Source organism: Xenopus laevis, chromosome 7S (genome assembly GCF_017654675.1).
Source record: "Xenopus laevis strain J_2021 chromosome 7S, Xenopus_laevis_v10.1, whole genome shotgun sequence".
Taxonomy (NCBI): Eukaryota; Metazoa; Chordata; class Amphibia; order Anura; family Pipidae; genus Xenopus; species Xenopus laevis.
In genome coordinates this window covers 43,871,159-43,884,461 of record NC_054384.1, presented here as the reverse complement: position 1 = coordinate 43,884,461, position 13,303 = coordinate 43,871,159, and positions in this window count along the sequence as shown.

The following is a 13,303-nucleotide window of genomic DNA, read 5'->3' as shown; positions in this document are numbered from 1 at the left end:
CAATATATCAGTAAGGTTTTTCCAACATATACTGACACTGTTGGTGCCTGTAACTTTTATCAAATAAGTCTATGTTTTTGCTTTGTTTAAATTTGTTTTTGTGTGAAATGCTCCTGTTTAACCCTTTAAGTGCCACAGAACGTAGAATCTACGTTCTGTGGAAAAGTAACTTGAAATGCAGCACTTCCGGGTTCTGGAGGGGAGGAGCGGCTCTTAGAGCCGCTCGCTCCGTTCCTCTTCGATCCCCTGCCCCTAGGCAACGAGCAGAGCAGGGGATCGAGTGGCCCCTGGGGCGCGATCGCCCAGGGGCCCCAAAGCAGCAGCAAGCACGTGTTACTTACGTGTCCTGCTGCTGCAGCCTACACTGCGCCGTCCAGCTCCGCCCCCACAGCACAGGGACACAGATGATGACGCAGATCTCTTCCTGGGGCTCTTCCAGATCACCTGCAACAGTCTCCAGCGACTTTTTCAGCTTAGTGCAACAATTACACACACAAACACACCAACACACACTTATTACAGTAATACACACTTAGATTCACACTTACACATACATTTTTGGGGATTGGGGGGGGTCACTTACACTCACTGCACTCACACACACGTGCACACGCACACACGCGCACATAACATGTAATTTGCCAATTGTACACACGCACACGCACATACATGGCATTGTGGCTTTTTTTTTTTTATCGCATCGTCTCTTTTTTTGGCTGAAAAAAATGTTTTATTGCCATTACGAACCGTACTGTGCAATACCTTTTGTATGTTTTTTCGGTGATTATATTGCAATTTTGGGTATTTTGGTGCATTTTTAGCCATTTTATTGAATTTTTAGCCATTTTATTGCATTTTCAGCTCTGCATATGTTGTGTTCACTTGTTTCTAGCCGTATAACCTTTGGCCCAGCTAAAATATTCAAACTGTGATTCTGACGGCCGATAACACTAGTCTGGAAAAAAAACATTGATTTTTGTGGTTTTATTGGATTTTTTTGCATTTCACTTGCATTTCACTCTTTACTGCCTTATTTTGTTTTGCCTTGTAAATTTTATCTACTATATATCCATTTGGGGGTCTCTGTGCGCCACATAGTTTGGTATATCTATGCATATTGGGCATCAAAGTGTTCAGTAGACCCCTGGCGTTCATATTTAGGATGTTTTATGCTGATAAGTTACGAAATGTGGGGCATATAATGGGGTAAAATTCAAGATTTGTGACGATTTTCAGAAATTTGATAAAAACCGTTATGTTCAGCATTGCTTTGCAGTTTGGCAGTTTGCAGTAGAAACACTTATTTACCCATATTGGATTCGTCAGAATGTGTACTTTCTGAAAATATATGGTTTTCTGGGGTCTCTGTACTGTTAGGGGGGTCTAATGTCGCATAATACACACACCAGGTCTCTGTGCGCCACATAGTTTGGTATATCTATGCATATTGGGCATCAAAGTGTTTAGTAGACCCCTGGCGTTCATATTTAGGATGTTTTATGCTGATAAGTTACGAAATGTGTGGCATATAATGGGGTAAAATTCAAGCTTTGTGACGATTTTCAGAAATTTGATAAAAACCGTTACGTTCAGCATTGCTTTGGGAACACATATTTACCCATATTGGATTCGTCAGAATGTGTACTTTCTGAAAATATATGGTTTTCATTTTGGGGCCTCTAAATGCCAGATACCTTGGTAAACTTATGAACAATGGCCACCAAAATGTTCAGAGGAACCCTGGCAATCATATTTAGGGTGCTTTTTCTTAGTACGTAATGACACATGGGTGATATGGTGCTGGGAAGTTGAAGCTAGAGGCAATTTTCAGATATTTCACCAAAACCGACAACTTTGGGAAAGCCTTGCGACTCAGTAGTTTGGAGCAATAAGGCATGGGTACCCATTTTAGATTCTGTAGAATGTGTACTTTCCAAAAATGTATGGGTTTGGGGGGTAAACATATATTTCTGTGTTTTTACCCCACAAAAATGCAGTCAATGTGTTGATCTTTCATTAGCTGAAGTTACCCACAGGACTATTTGTATGCGCTAACTTCATTTTGGGGCCTCTTAATGCCAGATACTTTGGTAAACCTATGAACAATGGCCACCAAACTGTTCGGAGGAACACTGGCAATCATATTTAGGGTGCTTTTTCTTGGTGCATAACGATACATGGGTGATATGGTGCTGAGAAGTTGAAGCTTTGATGCAATTTTCAGATATTTCACCAAAACCGACAATTGTGGGAAAGCCTTGCGACTCAGTAGTTTGGAGCAGAAAGGCATGGGTACCCATTTTAGATTCTGTAGAATGTGTACTTTCCAAAAATATATGGGTTTTGGGGGGTAAACATATATTTCTGTGTTTTTACCCCACAAAAATGCAGTCAATGTGTTGATTTTTCATTAGCTGAAGTTACCCACGGGACTGTTTGTATGCGCTAACTTCATTTTGGGGCCTCTAAATGCCAGATACTTTGGTAAACTTATTAACAATGGCCACCAAAATGTTCAGAGGAACCCTGGCAATCATATTTAGGGTGCTTTTTCTTAGTACGTAATGACACATGGGTGATATGGTGCTGGGAAGTTGAAGCTTTGAGGCAATTTTCAGATATTTCACCAAAACCGACAAATTTGGGAAAGCCTTGCGACTCAGTAGTTTGGAGCAGAAAGGCATGGGTACCCATTTTAGATTCAGTAGAATGTGTACTTTCCAAAAATATATGGGTTTGGTGGGTTAACATATATTTCTGTGTTTTTACCCCACAAAAATGCAGTCAATGTGTTGATTTTTCATTAAATGAAGTTACCCACAGGACTATTTGTATGCGCTAACTTCATTTTGAGGCCTCTAAATGCCAGATACTTTGGTAAACCTATGAACAATGGCCACCAAACTGTTTGGAGGAACCTGGCAATCATATTTAGGGTGCTTTTTCTTGGTGCGTAACGATACATGGGTGATATGGTGTTGAGAAGTTGAAGCTTTGAGGCAATTTTCAGATATTTCACCAAAACCGACAATTGTGGGAAAGCCTTGCGACTCAGTAGTTTGGAGCAGAAAGGCATGGGTACCCATTTTAGATTCTGTAGAATGTGTACTTTCCAAAAATATATGGGTTTTGGGGGGTAAACATATATTTCTGTGTTTTTACCCCACAAAAATGCAGTCAATGTGTTGATTTTTCATTAGCTGAAGTTACCCACGGGACTGTTTGTATGCGCTAACTTCATTTTGGGGCCTCTAAATGCCAGATACTTTGGTAAACTTAGGAACAATGACCACCAAAATGTTCAGAGGAACCCTGCCAATCATATTTAGGGTGCTTTTTCTTAGTACGTAATGATACATGGGCGATATGGTGCTGGGAAGTTGAAGGTTTGAGGCAATTTTCAGATATTTCACCAAAACCGACAATTTTGGGAAAGCCTTGCGACTCAGTAGTTTGGAGCAGAAAGGCATGGGTACCCATTTTAGATTCAGTAGAATGTGTACTTTCCAAAAATATATGGGTTTGGGGGGTAAACATATATTTCTGTGTTTTTACCCCACAAAAATGCAGTCAATGTGTTGATTTCTCATTAGATGAAGTTACCCACAGGACTATTTGTATGCGCTAACTTCATTTTGAGGCCTCTAAATGCCAGATACTTTTGTAAACCTATGAACAATGGCCAACAAACTGTTTGGAGGAACCCTGGCAATCATTTTTAGGGTGCTTTTTCTTGGTGCGTAACGATACATGGGTGATATGGTGCTGGGAAGTTGAAGGTTTGAGGCAATTTTCAGATATTTCACCAAAACCGACAATTTTGGGAAAGCCTTGGTACCCATTTTAGATTCGGTAGAATGTGTACTTTCCAAAAATATATGGGTTTGGGGGGTAAACATATATTTCTATGTTTTTACCCCACAAAAAATGCAGTCAATGTGTTGATCTTTCATTAGCTGATATATTATTCAAATTGCAGGTGAGTGATTGCTCACCAAAGTTAATCACATCTCAAAGGAGATGATTAATTGATTAAAATACAACTGTCACTTAAATTAAAGTGCACTTAAATATGGAGTGTGAGAATTGTCTGAACAGAAACCAGGTCTGGGGATACTGAGCAAAGTACCCCATCTATTGCCCACTGGTCAGCAAATTCTTTCAACCGACCAGTAAACACTGCTTGGGTGTACTCTGCTCGGATGCGGGAACGCACCAGCACTCGGAACAAGACCTCTGCTGGCAGAGGATTCCCACCTTCCAAACATTGCTTTCTAGATTTATGGATGACTAATTTAGCTAAAGCCAGGAGCAAGTTGGAGAGAAGGTCTTTCTCTTTATTGTCCCGGGATACTGGGCGTCCAAAAATATAAACATGAGGGGAAAAGTGTAACCAGAACTGCAGGTAAAGCTTCCTCAAAAGAGCCAATAGAGGTTGCAGTCTGGCACACGTAAAATAAGCATGAAACACAGACTCTCCTTTGCCACAGAATGGACAAGCAGCTGGGGAGTCTGTAAAACGAGCTAAATACTCTCCTGTGCTCAATGCACCATGCAGCACTTTCCAACTCAAGTCTCCAGTTGGTCTAGGCACCAAACTGGAATAAAGAGCTTGCCACTGAGGTCTTTCACCCTCATTAAGCACACGTCTCCAGATGGTATCATATCGGGAGATGAGGGCAAGGAAGTGTACAGTGTGAAGCATTAGAGAGTACAACAGCTTTCTTGTTATATCATGAAAGCGTGTCAATGGAAAATTCTCCAACTGGCTCAAGTTGGGGGAAGGAGGTGCTTGGGGGGATTGACGGGTTTTAGGTGCTATTATTATGTCTGGAGGTGAGGAGTTCCAAGGTGGACGTGGCTCTCCAGAATGTAAAACCCCATCAATGAAGGTGTGAGAATCAGGAGAGATTGTGTCCTTGATTTCCTTGAGAAGACGGTGTGGAACCCTAGTGGTGAGGAATCCCATGCGTTGCATAACTGCTTGAGAGTCCACCCAATCTGATTTCTCAAAATCCAGGAGATCTCCAACTCTGGTTAACCGAGCCTGGCAAAGGCGACGTCGGATGCTGATGGATTCTAACATCCTAGTCTTAAAAGATGGATTGTAAAGTAGGGGCTCATTTAGAATGTCTTCCCCTTCAATGGCTCCTTGCCTTAACACGGATACCATGCTCCAGGTTTTTAGCGTGTCTTGGTAGTAAGCCGGCAGGGTTGAAAGGTTTCTTAGGAAACCCTCAGGTTCAATTATAAACAATTGCCGGTCATATCCCATATTTCGTACCTGGCGATAAAAACTCGATGCTAGAGTACACCACTGTGGAGAAGGATCTGCATACAAGTATCTCTGTATTTGCTGGAGACGGAAGGTGTGCACTTGAGAACGTATACACACGACTCCCTGCCCTCCCTCTTTCAACGGGAGGCTTGAGACACCTGCAGAAACCCAATGCTTTCCTATCCAGAGAAAGTCCAGTAACCTTCTCTGGATCTTAGCAATGAATTCTTGGGTTGGGCTAAGACATATCAGCCGGTACCAGATCTGAGAGGCCACCAGCTGATTAATCACCAAAGCTCTCCCCCTCATAGAAAGTACTTTAGCAAAACCCTTCCACTTTCCAAGGCGCGTTAGAACACATTCCTCAAGTTCAATGAAATTCTGTGAGACAGGATACTCCTCAGCTGATAGGTAGACGCCTAAATATTTAATGATTTTACTCTCCCACGAGATGTCACGAAAAGCAGGAGGCAGGAAATCCACCTTTAGAGAACCCTCCAGAAGGCCTGAGCTCTTGGACCAGTTGATCCGGGCAGATGAGGCAGCAGCGTAGACTTCTTGACACTCTTGTGCCCGCTCAAGATCAACTAGGTCCTGGGCCACAAGAATTACATCATCAGCGTAGGCTGAGAGAACCACCCTCATGTCAGGTTCTTTGAGCACCAGTCCCGTGAGCCTTTTCCTTAAGAGACACAGGAAGGGCTCAATGGCCAGCGAGTACAGTTGTCCCGACAAGGGGCATCCTTGCCGAACTCCTCGTCCAAAGGCCAGAGGTGCAGTCAGAGACCAGTTGATTTTAACTAAACACTCTGCAGAGGCATACATTGTTTTCAGGTAGCCCACAAACTGTGGGCCAAAGCTATAGGCTTGCAGAGTGCCTATAAGATATTGGTGATCCACCCTGTCAAATGCCTTCTCTTGATCCAGAGAGAGAAAAGCAAGAGATAGACCAGTCCTTCTCGCAAAATGTAGTAAGTCTCGGATTAAAAGACATTATCAAAAATTGTCCGACCGGGGACTGTATAGGACTGGTCAGGATGAATCACCTCTGCCAGCACAGATTTGAGCCTAAGTGAGATAGCTTTGGCCACGATCTTATAGTCTGTGCTAAGCAGTGAGACTGGTCTCCAGTTCTTAATAAGACGGAGATCCCCCTTCTTAGGAAGTAGTGATAACACTGCTCGACGACACGAAAGTGGCAACTCACCTTTCTTGAAGGCCTCAGTTAGGACCCTATGGAAATCAGGGCCCAGAGTATCCCAAAAGAACTGGAAGAACTCTATGGTCAGTCCGTCAAGCCCAGGAGATTTATTGTGGGGCATTAAACGGAGTGCTTGAGAGAGTTCCTCTAGAGTGATTGGTGTTTCCAACCTCTCTTTTCTCCTCTCACTGACCACTGGAAGCCCATCCCATAGCTCCTCACAGGCATCTGGAGAGATGGGATCTGGAGAAAAAAGGTTTTGATAGAAGGACTGGGCTCTGTCCCGGATAGCCTCCGGATCCTCAAGGGGGGTTCCATCCTCCGCAAAAAGGCATGTGATTTGTTTTCGGTTCCCCTTCTTCTTCTCCAGAGCATAGAAGAATCGGGAACCACGATCCATATCACAAAGTAACTGCATCCGGCTTCGCACAAAGGCACCACGAGCCTGTCGTTGTTCCATGTTACGCAGCGCTTCTTTCCTTTCTAGATATTCACACTGAAGGGCTTGGTCTTCAGAGCCTGATAGCCTTTGCTCAAGATCAAGCACCTCCCCATTCAGTGCCTCAATCTCTGCATTGCGCTGCCCGCTCACACTTTTGGTATACTCTTGACACAAGAGCTTTAGGTGAACCTTGCCTACATCCCACCACTGGTTCAATGTGGCAAATTCATCCTGAAAGGCCCTCCAGCCTCTCCATGTATCCCGGACTGACTTTGCAAAACCCTCATCTTCTAGTAAACTGTTGTTAAAGTGCCAGTAAGCAGCTTTTGGCAGAGATGGTGCGATTGACATTCTCAGGGATACACAATTGTGGTCTGAGAATGGTGCCAATCTAATGGTGCTCGACTGGGCTCGTGACATGAGATGGCTCGATATATATATCCTATCAATCCGGGATTGAGAAACATGACCATCTCTCACCCTGACATAGGTAAAAGCAACCGTCTCTGGGTTCTGTTCTCTCCAGACATCAACCAAGGAGAAATGAGCAATTAGTTCTCGCAAAACGGACTCAGACGAGTCTCTTTTCTTGGGTACATTGCGATCTCGAGCATCAAGGGTGTAATTAAAATCACCCCCTATAATCAAGGCTTCATCAGAGTCAATTGTCTCCATGTAGGCTGACAAACTTTCAAAGAACCGTGCCCTCTCTGGTCCGGTAGTAGGAGCATACACATTCATTAGATTATATGTTCTACCTGACTCCCGGACCCGAAGATGCAATAGACGGCCAGGGATGACAGAGGTAGCATTCAGGACCTCTGGCTGGAAGGAATCTGAGAAAAGGGTCACCACCCCGCATGATGTCCAAGTGAGGTGATTAAAAAAGACCCTTCCCTTCCACTCCAGATTCCAGCTTGCTTCAAGCTCTGGAGTGGTGTGGGTCTCTTGGAGGAAACTCACAGAGTACCCTCCTTGACGAAGAAAGGAGAGTACCTGAAACATTCGGAAAGGATTCCGACAGCCATTAGTATTAAGTGTGCTTATACTCAAGGCCATTACTGAGTCTTAGGAAGTGCTTTAACCTTCATCAAGGTCTGATGAGACAAACATTTTTTGTGAAACTTCATTATACGGAGATATTCCGCTGTTCCATAGTTCTTGGCCTCTTTTATGACCTTAATGTATTGTCTCACAGAATTGATAACTAAAGGCAAATCATGCCACTTCTCCAGAGCCATGTGCATCTTCTTCTCTAATTTAACACCAAGGGTGCTCTCAAGAAACTTTTTGAGTTCCTCAGCAGGGATGATTGGGGTAGAAGGATTTGCCACTCCTATGTCAACCTCCTCTTCGATGTTCCCCTCATCCATGAGCTCTTCCTGGCTAAGGGATTGATAATCTCCCCTCTCCACTAGAGCTTTGAGAATCTCTCCACAAGTTGTTACAGGAAAAGTATCAGAATCACTTTTCTGGAGACCCTGCAATGGCTCAGGTGTTCCCTCAACTTCACTTGAAACACATTTGGAAGTGTTTGACACAGGAGCAACAGAACTAATTAGCTCCCCAGCAACCGGTAGAGCTTTGGAGGCTCGATGGTTAGCCTCTGCCCTCTCTACTACCTCCTGTGCTTTCTGGATGGCAATAACATTTGGGTCAGTTGAAGACAAGGGAGGAGAGATTTTAGCATGAACAGTAGAGGTTGTCTGGCTACCCTCCACCGTATTTACAACTCCACCCTCACCATCCTTCCCAGCAGTTTTATCTGCAGGGTCCTGTATGGGGGTTAGCCCAATATTCTCTCCCTCCTGGAGTGAAATACCCTGAGGCACTAAAAACTGAGGCTGGTTGCATTTGCCAAATATCAGCACCTCAGGAACACTGACTGCCCACTCTGCAGGAGTCTCATTAGGTATCTCTTTACACTCCAAGGGAAGATCTTCCAAATGATTTTGAGGCAGATACTGCACCCCTGACTCTGTGGGGAAACCAACACTGCCATGTTCAAGGCCATGCAGACCATTAACCTCATTATTCCCCACCTGGTCTGGAGGCAAGAGTGCATGGTCTGACACAGGTTGATCGTGACCAACAGTTGGGCCAGACAATGTCACCACATGAGGAGCAGAAGTTTTGCTGCCCTTTTTACCCTTGGATGGGGGTGCTCCATCATTAACCACTGATGCCCATTCCTCAGGTACCAGCCAGTTTGATTTAAATTTCCTCTTTTTCTTGGCATCTGAAGAGGAAAGGCCACTATCTGCCCCAACCCCACCAGGTGTTGCAATCATGGGTACCCCCACACCTTCAGGGGTGCCCATAACAGGGGTACACTTTTTTGTGGTAGGAACAACTGTGACCCTGGGGGAAGCTTTGACATGTTTTCCCCCCTTCTCTTTTGCCGCAATTGTAAGACATGCTGCAGCCTTAGATGTCTTCAGTGAAGAAGGAGGAGGTTTGGATGTTGTAGAGGTGGGTTGTGTAACAGCCACCTCCTTTAGTGAAGGAGATATCCCCTTTGAGGACCCTGCTGAAATAGTCCCAGCAGGATAAGATGTTTTATTTGAGGCACTGGGAGCAGGAACAGGGGCTGTGGTCTTAATTTGCCCTTTGGGGCAACTCTGGCGAGTGTGCCCCAGGTTCTTGCAAAGGAAGCACCTCACTTCCTCTGTGCTGTAAAAAATTTTATACAGCACCCCTTCAAATGGAACCCCGAAAGACCCCTCAATAGTGTCTTGCCCCCGAGGTAAAAGTAGTTGCACCTGCCTTTTAAAGGAAAGGACGTGCCTCAGTCTGCTCTCCTTACATCCCAGGGGAATTCTAGACATATTTGATTTTAACTCCCCAAGGGCTTGCAGGTGGGGGTACAATAAGTGGTCTTGCAGGAAGGGGGGCACATTAGATAAAACCACCCTTGTGCCCAATCCTTCTAGGGGTTCTACAGGGACATAACTCCCTCCCACTGTGATACCCCTCTGTACCAGAGTATGCACTGCAGTTAGAGTACGGGCAAAGATTATGGCTTTCCCATACATTTTACTTGCTGTCACTACTGCAGAGTGGCCCACCACTTCAGCTGCAGCCTTTATATAAGCCTCTATGCCATGAGTGCTTGACATTAGGCATCTGACCCCATGCTTCCTTGTAAGCTTCTCTACCCCAGCAGTGACTTGGCTAGGGTTGCTGCCAGTAGCTACCACGTGTGCAAATGTTTTAGCAGGGGTCACATTGGCAGCAGCAGCAGAAGTAGAGGCAATGGGGCTTTTTGACATGGGCTTTGCCTGGTGTTTCCTTGCAGAGCTACAGCTGGGTTTTTCAGGTCCTTTTGCTTTAGAACCAAGAGATGTTTTTTTATAACTTTCCTTTTTATTCCCTCCCATTATTTTACACAACACCACACAAAAAGAAAGCTTTATACTATTGATTAACAAAAAAGTAAGTTTTAAGTTGAGAAGCTGTGGCAGGGAGAGGGTTAATGTGAGCAGGTGCCTGGGAGCTGCACTGCTGCTGCTGGAAAAGATTTTATATTTATACTTATATTAAATCCTTCTCCCTTTAGCTTTCTCTCCTCACAGAACTGAGTGCAAAATCAAAATATCCACTCAATCTGTACAAAAATTAAACAATTTGTGCTGAAACAAGAGAAAAATGCAAATGAAACTGACACCCAGGTGCGGGGGAGGGGTAGGGGATCTAACAGTGAGTTTGTAGCCCAGAGCAAGTGAAGGGAACTGGGCTAAGAATCACTCACCTTCAGGGTCAAAAGAAAAATCGATTTTTAGTAAAGAAAATCAACTTAAAACTTCCCAAATTTCACCCACCAAGTGGACAACACATTCACACACCAAGTGATAACAAAAAATCCTGTCTCAAACAGGAATTTCAATGCTTAATTCAGCACTAAACAGAGAGCTTTCTCCTGTGTGTTGATCTTTCATTAGCTGAAGTTACCCACAGGACTATTTGTATGCGCTAACTTCATTTTGGGGCCTCTAAATGCCAGATACTTTGGTAAACCTATGAACAATGGCCACCAAACTGTTCGGAGGAACCCTGGCAATCGTATTTAGGGTGCTTTTTCTTGGTGCATAACGATACATGGGTGATATGGTGCTGAGAAGTTGAAGCTTTGAGGCAATTTTCAGATATTTCACCAAAACCGACAATTGTGGGAAAGCCTTGCGACTCAGTAGTTTGGAGCAGAAAGGCATGGGTACCCATTTTAGATTCTGTAGAATGTGTACTTTCCAAAAATATATGGGTTTTGGGGGGTAAACATATATTTCTGTGTTTTTACGCAACACAAAAATGCAGTTAATGTGTTGATTTTTCATTCATTTTGGGGCCTCTAAATGCCAGATACTTTGGTAAACTTATCAACAATGGCCACCAAAATTTTCAGAGGAACCCTGGCAATCATATTTAGGGTGCTTTTTCTTAGTACGTAATGACACATGGGTGATATGGTGCTGGGAAGTTGAAGCTTTGATTTCTCAGTAGCTGAAGTAAAGTCCTGAACAATTTGGATGTGCTAACTTCATATTGGTGTCTCTAAATGCCAGATACTTTGGTAAACCTATGCATAATGGGTATCAAACTGTTCAGTGGACCCCTGGCAATCATATTTCAGGTGCTTTTTCTTGGTACCTAATATAGTTTGGGATATGCGGAGCAGCAAAATAAAACCTTTGAAATGATTTTTCAGAATTTTGAATTTTTTTTTTAAAAACTGCTATGTTCAGACATTTTGTAATCGGCAGAATGTGTACTTTTCAAAAATGTATGGTTTTCTGGGGTAAACCTACGGTTTCAGGATTTTTTGCCATGGAAACTAAAGCATGCCGTTTTCTGCCTTAGTGCTTTCAAAATTCGGTAATATACTGCCGGGAGTTTTTGCTGTACAGAAGTCCTAAATCTCCCTAAAACTATACATATCTGGTATTGGCACCTTCAAGAGACATAAGGCTTTCCAAATCAGTTGGATTTTCATCCATAAAATTAAATATTTTTCTGGTATAAATTGATATATGGTAATTGATAAATGGTAATTTTTAAATTTGTTTGGTATTTAGCACTATAAATTTTTTTGCACAGGTGGAAATACATGAAAACTCAGGCAGATTTAGAAAGCTCAGTTTCTACCGAAAAAAACAATGTATAGTTTTCCTAGGTAAACTATAAGTTTCCCCTCAGAAAATGCCCCTAAAGTGAGAGAGCACAAAATGTTTCAAAAACGGCTGGCATTTCGCGTAACCAAAATGTGAAATTCTGCTGGCACTTAAAGGGTTAATACGTATCTGTTTAGCAAATGTGTCACCAGCATTGGACTAGGCTGGAAATCCAATGGGCGAAAAAAACCCGGTGGGCTCCGCCGACCCAGACCCATTTGCACTCAAAAATGAATTTTTCTTCCTTGTGACCAGTGGTGTAACTATAGAGGAAACATACCCCCCCCCACCCAGATGAACAGGGGGCCCGGACTGCAGGTTTCGCTTGCTCTATAGCGGTGTTCCCCAACCAGTGGCTTGTGAGCAACATGTTCCTCTCCTCTGGATGTTCTCATCCTCTTGGATGTAGCTCCCAGTGGCCTCAAAGTATGTGCTTATTTTTGAATTCTTTTTCACGGTAAGGGTTGCCACCTTTTCTGGAAAAAAATACCGGCCTTCCTATATATTCATCTTTTTTCCCTATTAATAACATTGGGATTAACCATAATTTTTATCGGCCAGGTCGGTAAAATACCTGCCAGATGGCAGCCCTATTCATGGGTAAAAAAAGGTTGGGGATCCCTGCTCTATACCTATGATACCTATGATCAGGCCTGAACTAGGAGTCAAAATAGGCCCTGCCATTCCAAGTACAAAGAGGCCCAAACAGCCCCCTACCAGCCCACTTTCTATGGAATCATACAGCAGCCCCTCTGGCATTTGCCAGAACCCACAGATTGCCAGTCCGGGCCTGCCTATGACTATGTATTGGTGGATACGAAACGCGTCAGGGAACGGATGCTTTAATAATATGCTGAAATAAACATTTACTTCTTTTAATTCAACGGGTGAATGGAGTGCTCGTCAAATCTTTTCTACTGATCCCTGCTCTATAGCATTAAAATCCTGCCACTATTCTTTTTCAAATTGTTTCACGCAGTTGTGCAAGCATGGCCTAGGGGGTGGGTAATGTGGGAGAAGTTATGTGAGACAGGCCCCTCCACTCCAAAGATTTTTTTGGCAGGGGGCCCTGGAGTGTTCTTGTTGTGCCACTGCTTGCGACTTCCCCAATTGCTGCCTCAGCAATGGTACATATACAGGGGGTGGAGGGGGCAGGTTGCAGGATAAGCTGGGGTGGTGGCAGCAGCCCTGGGCACCCCAGTGCGATGCTGCCT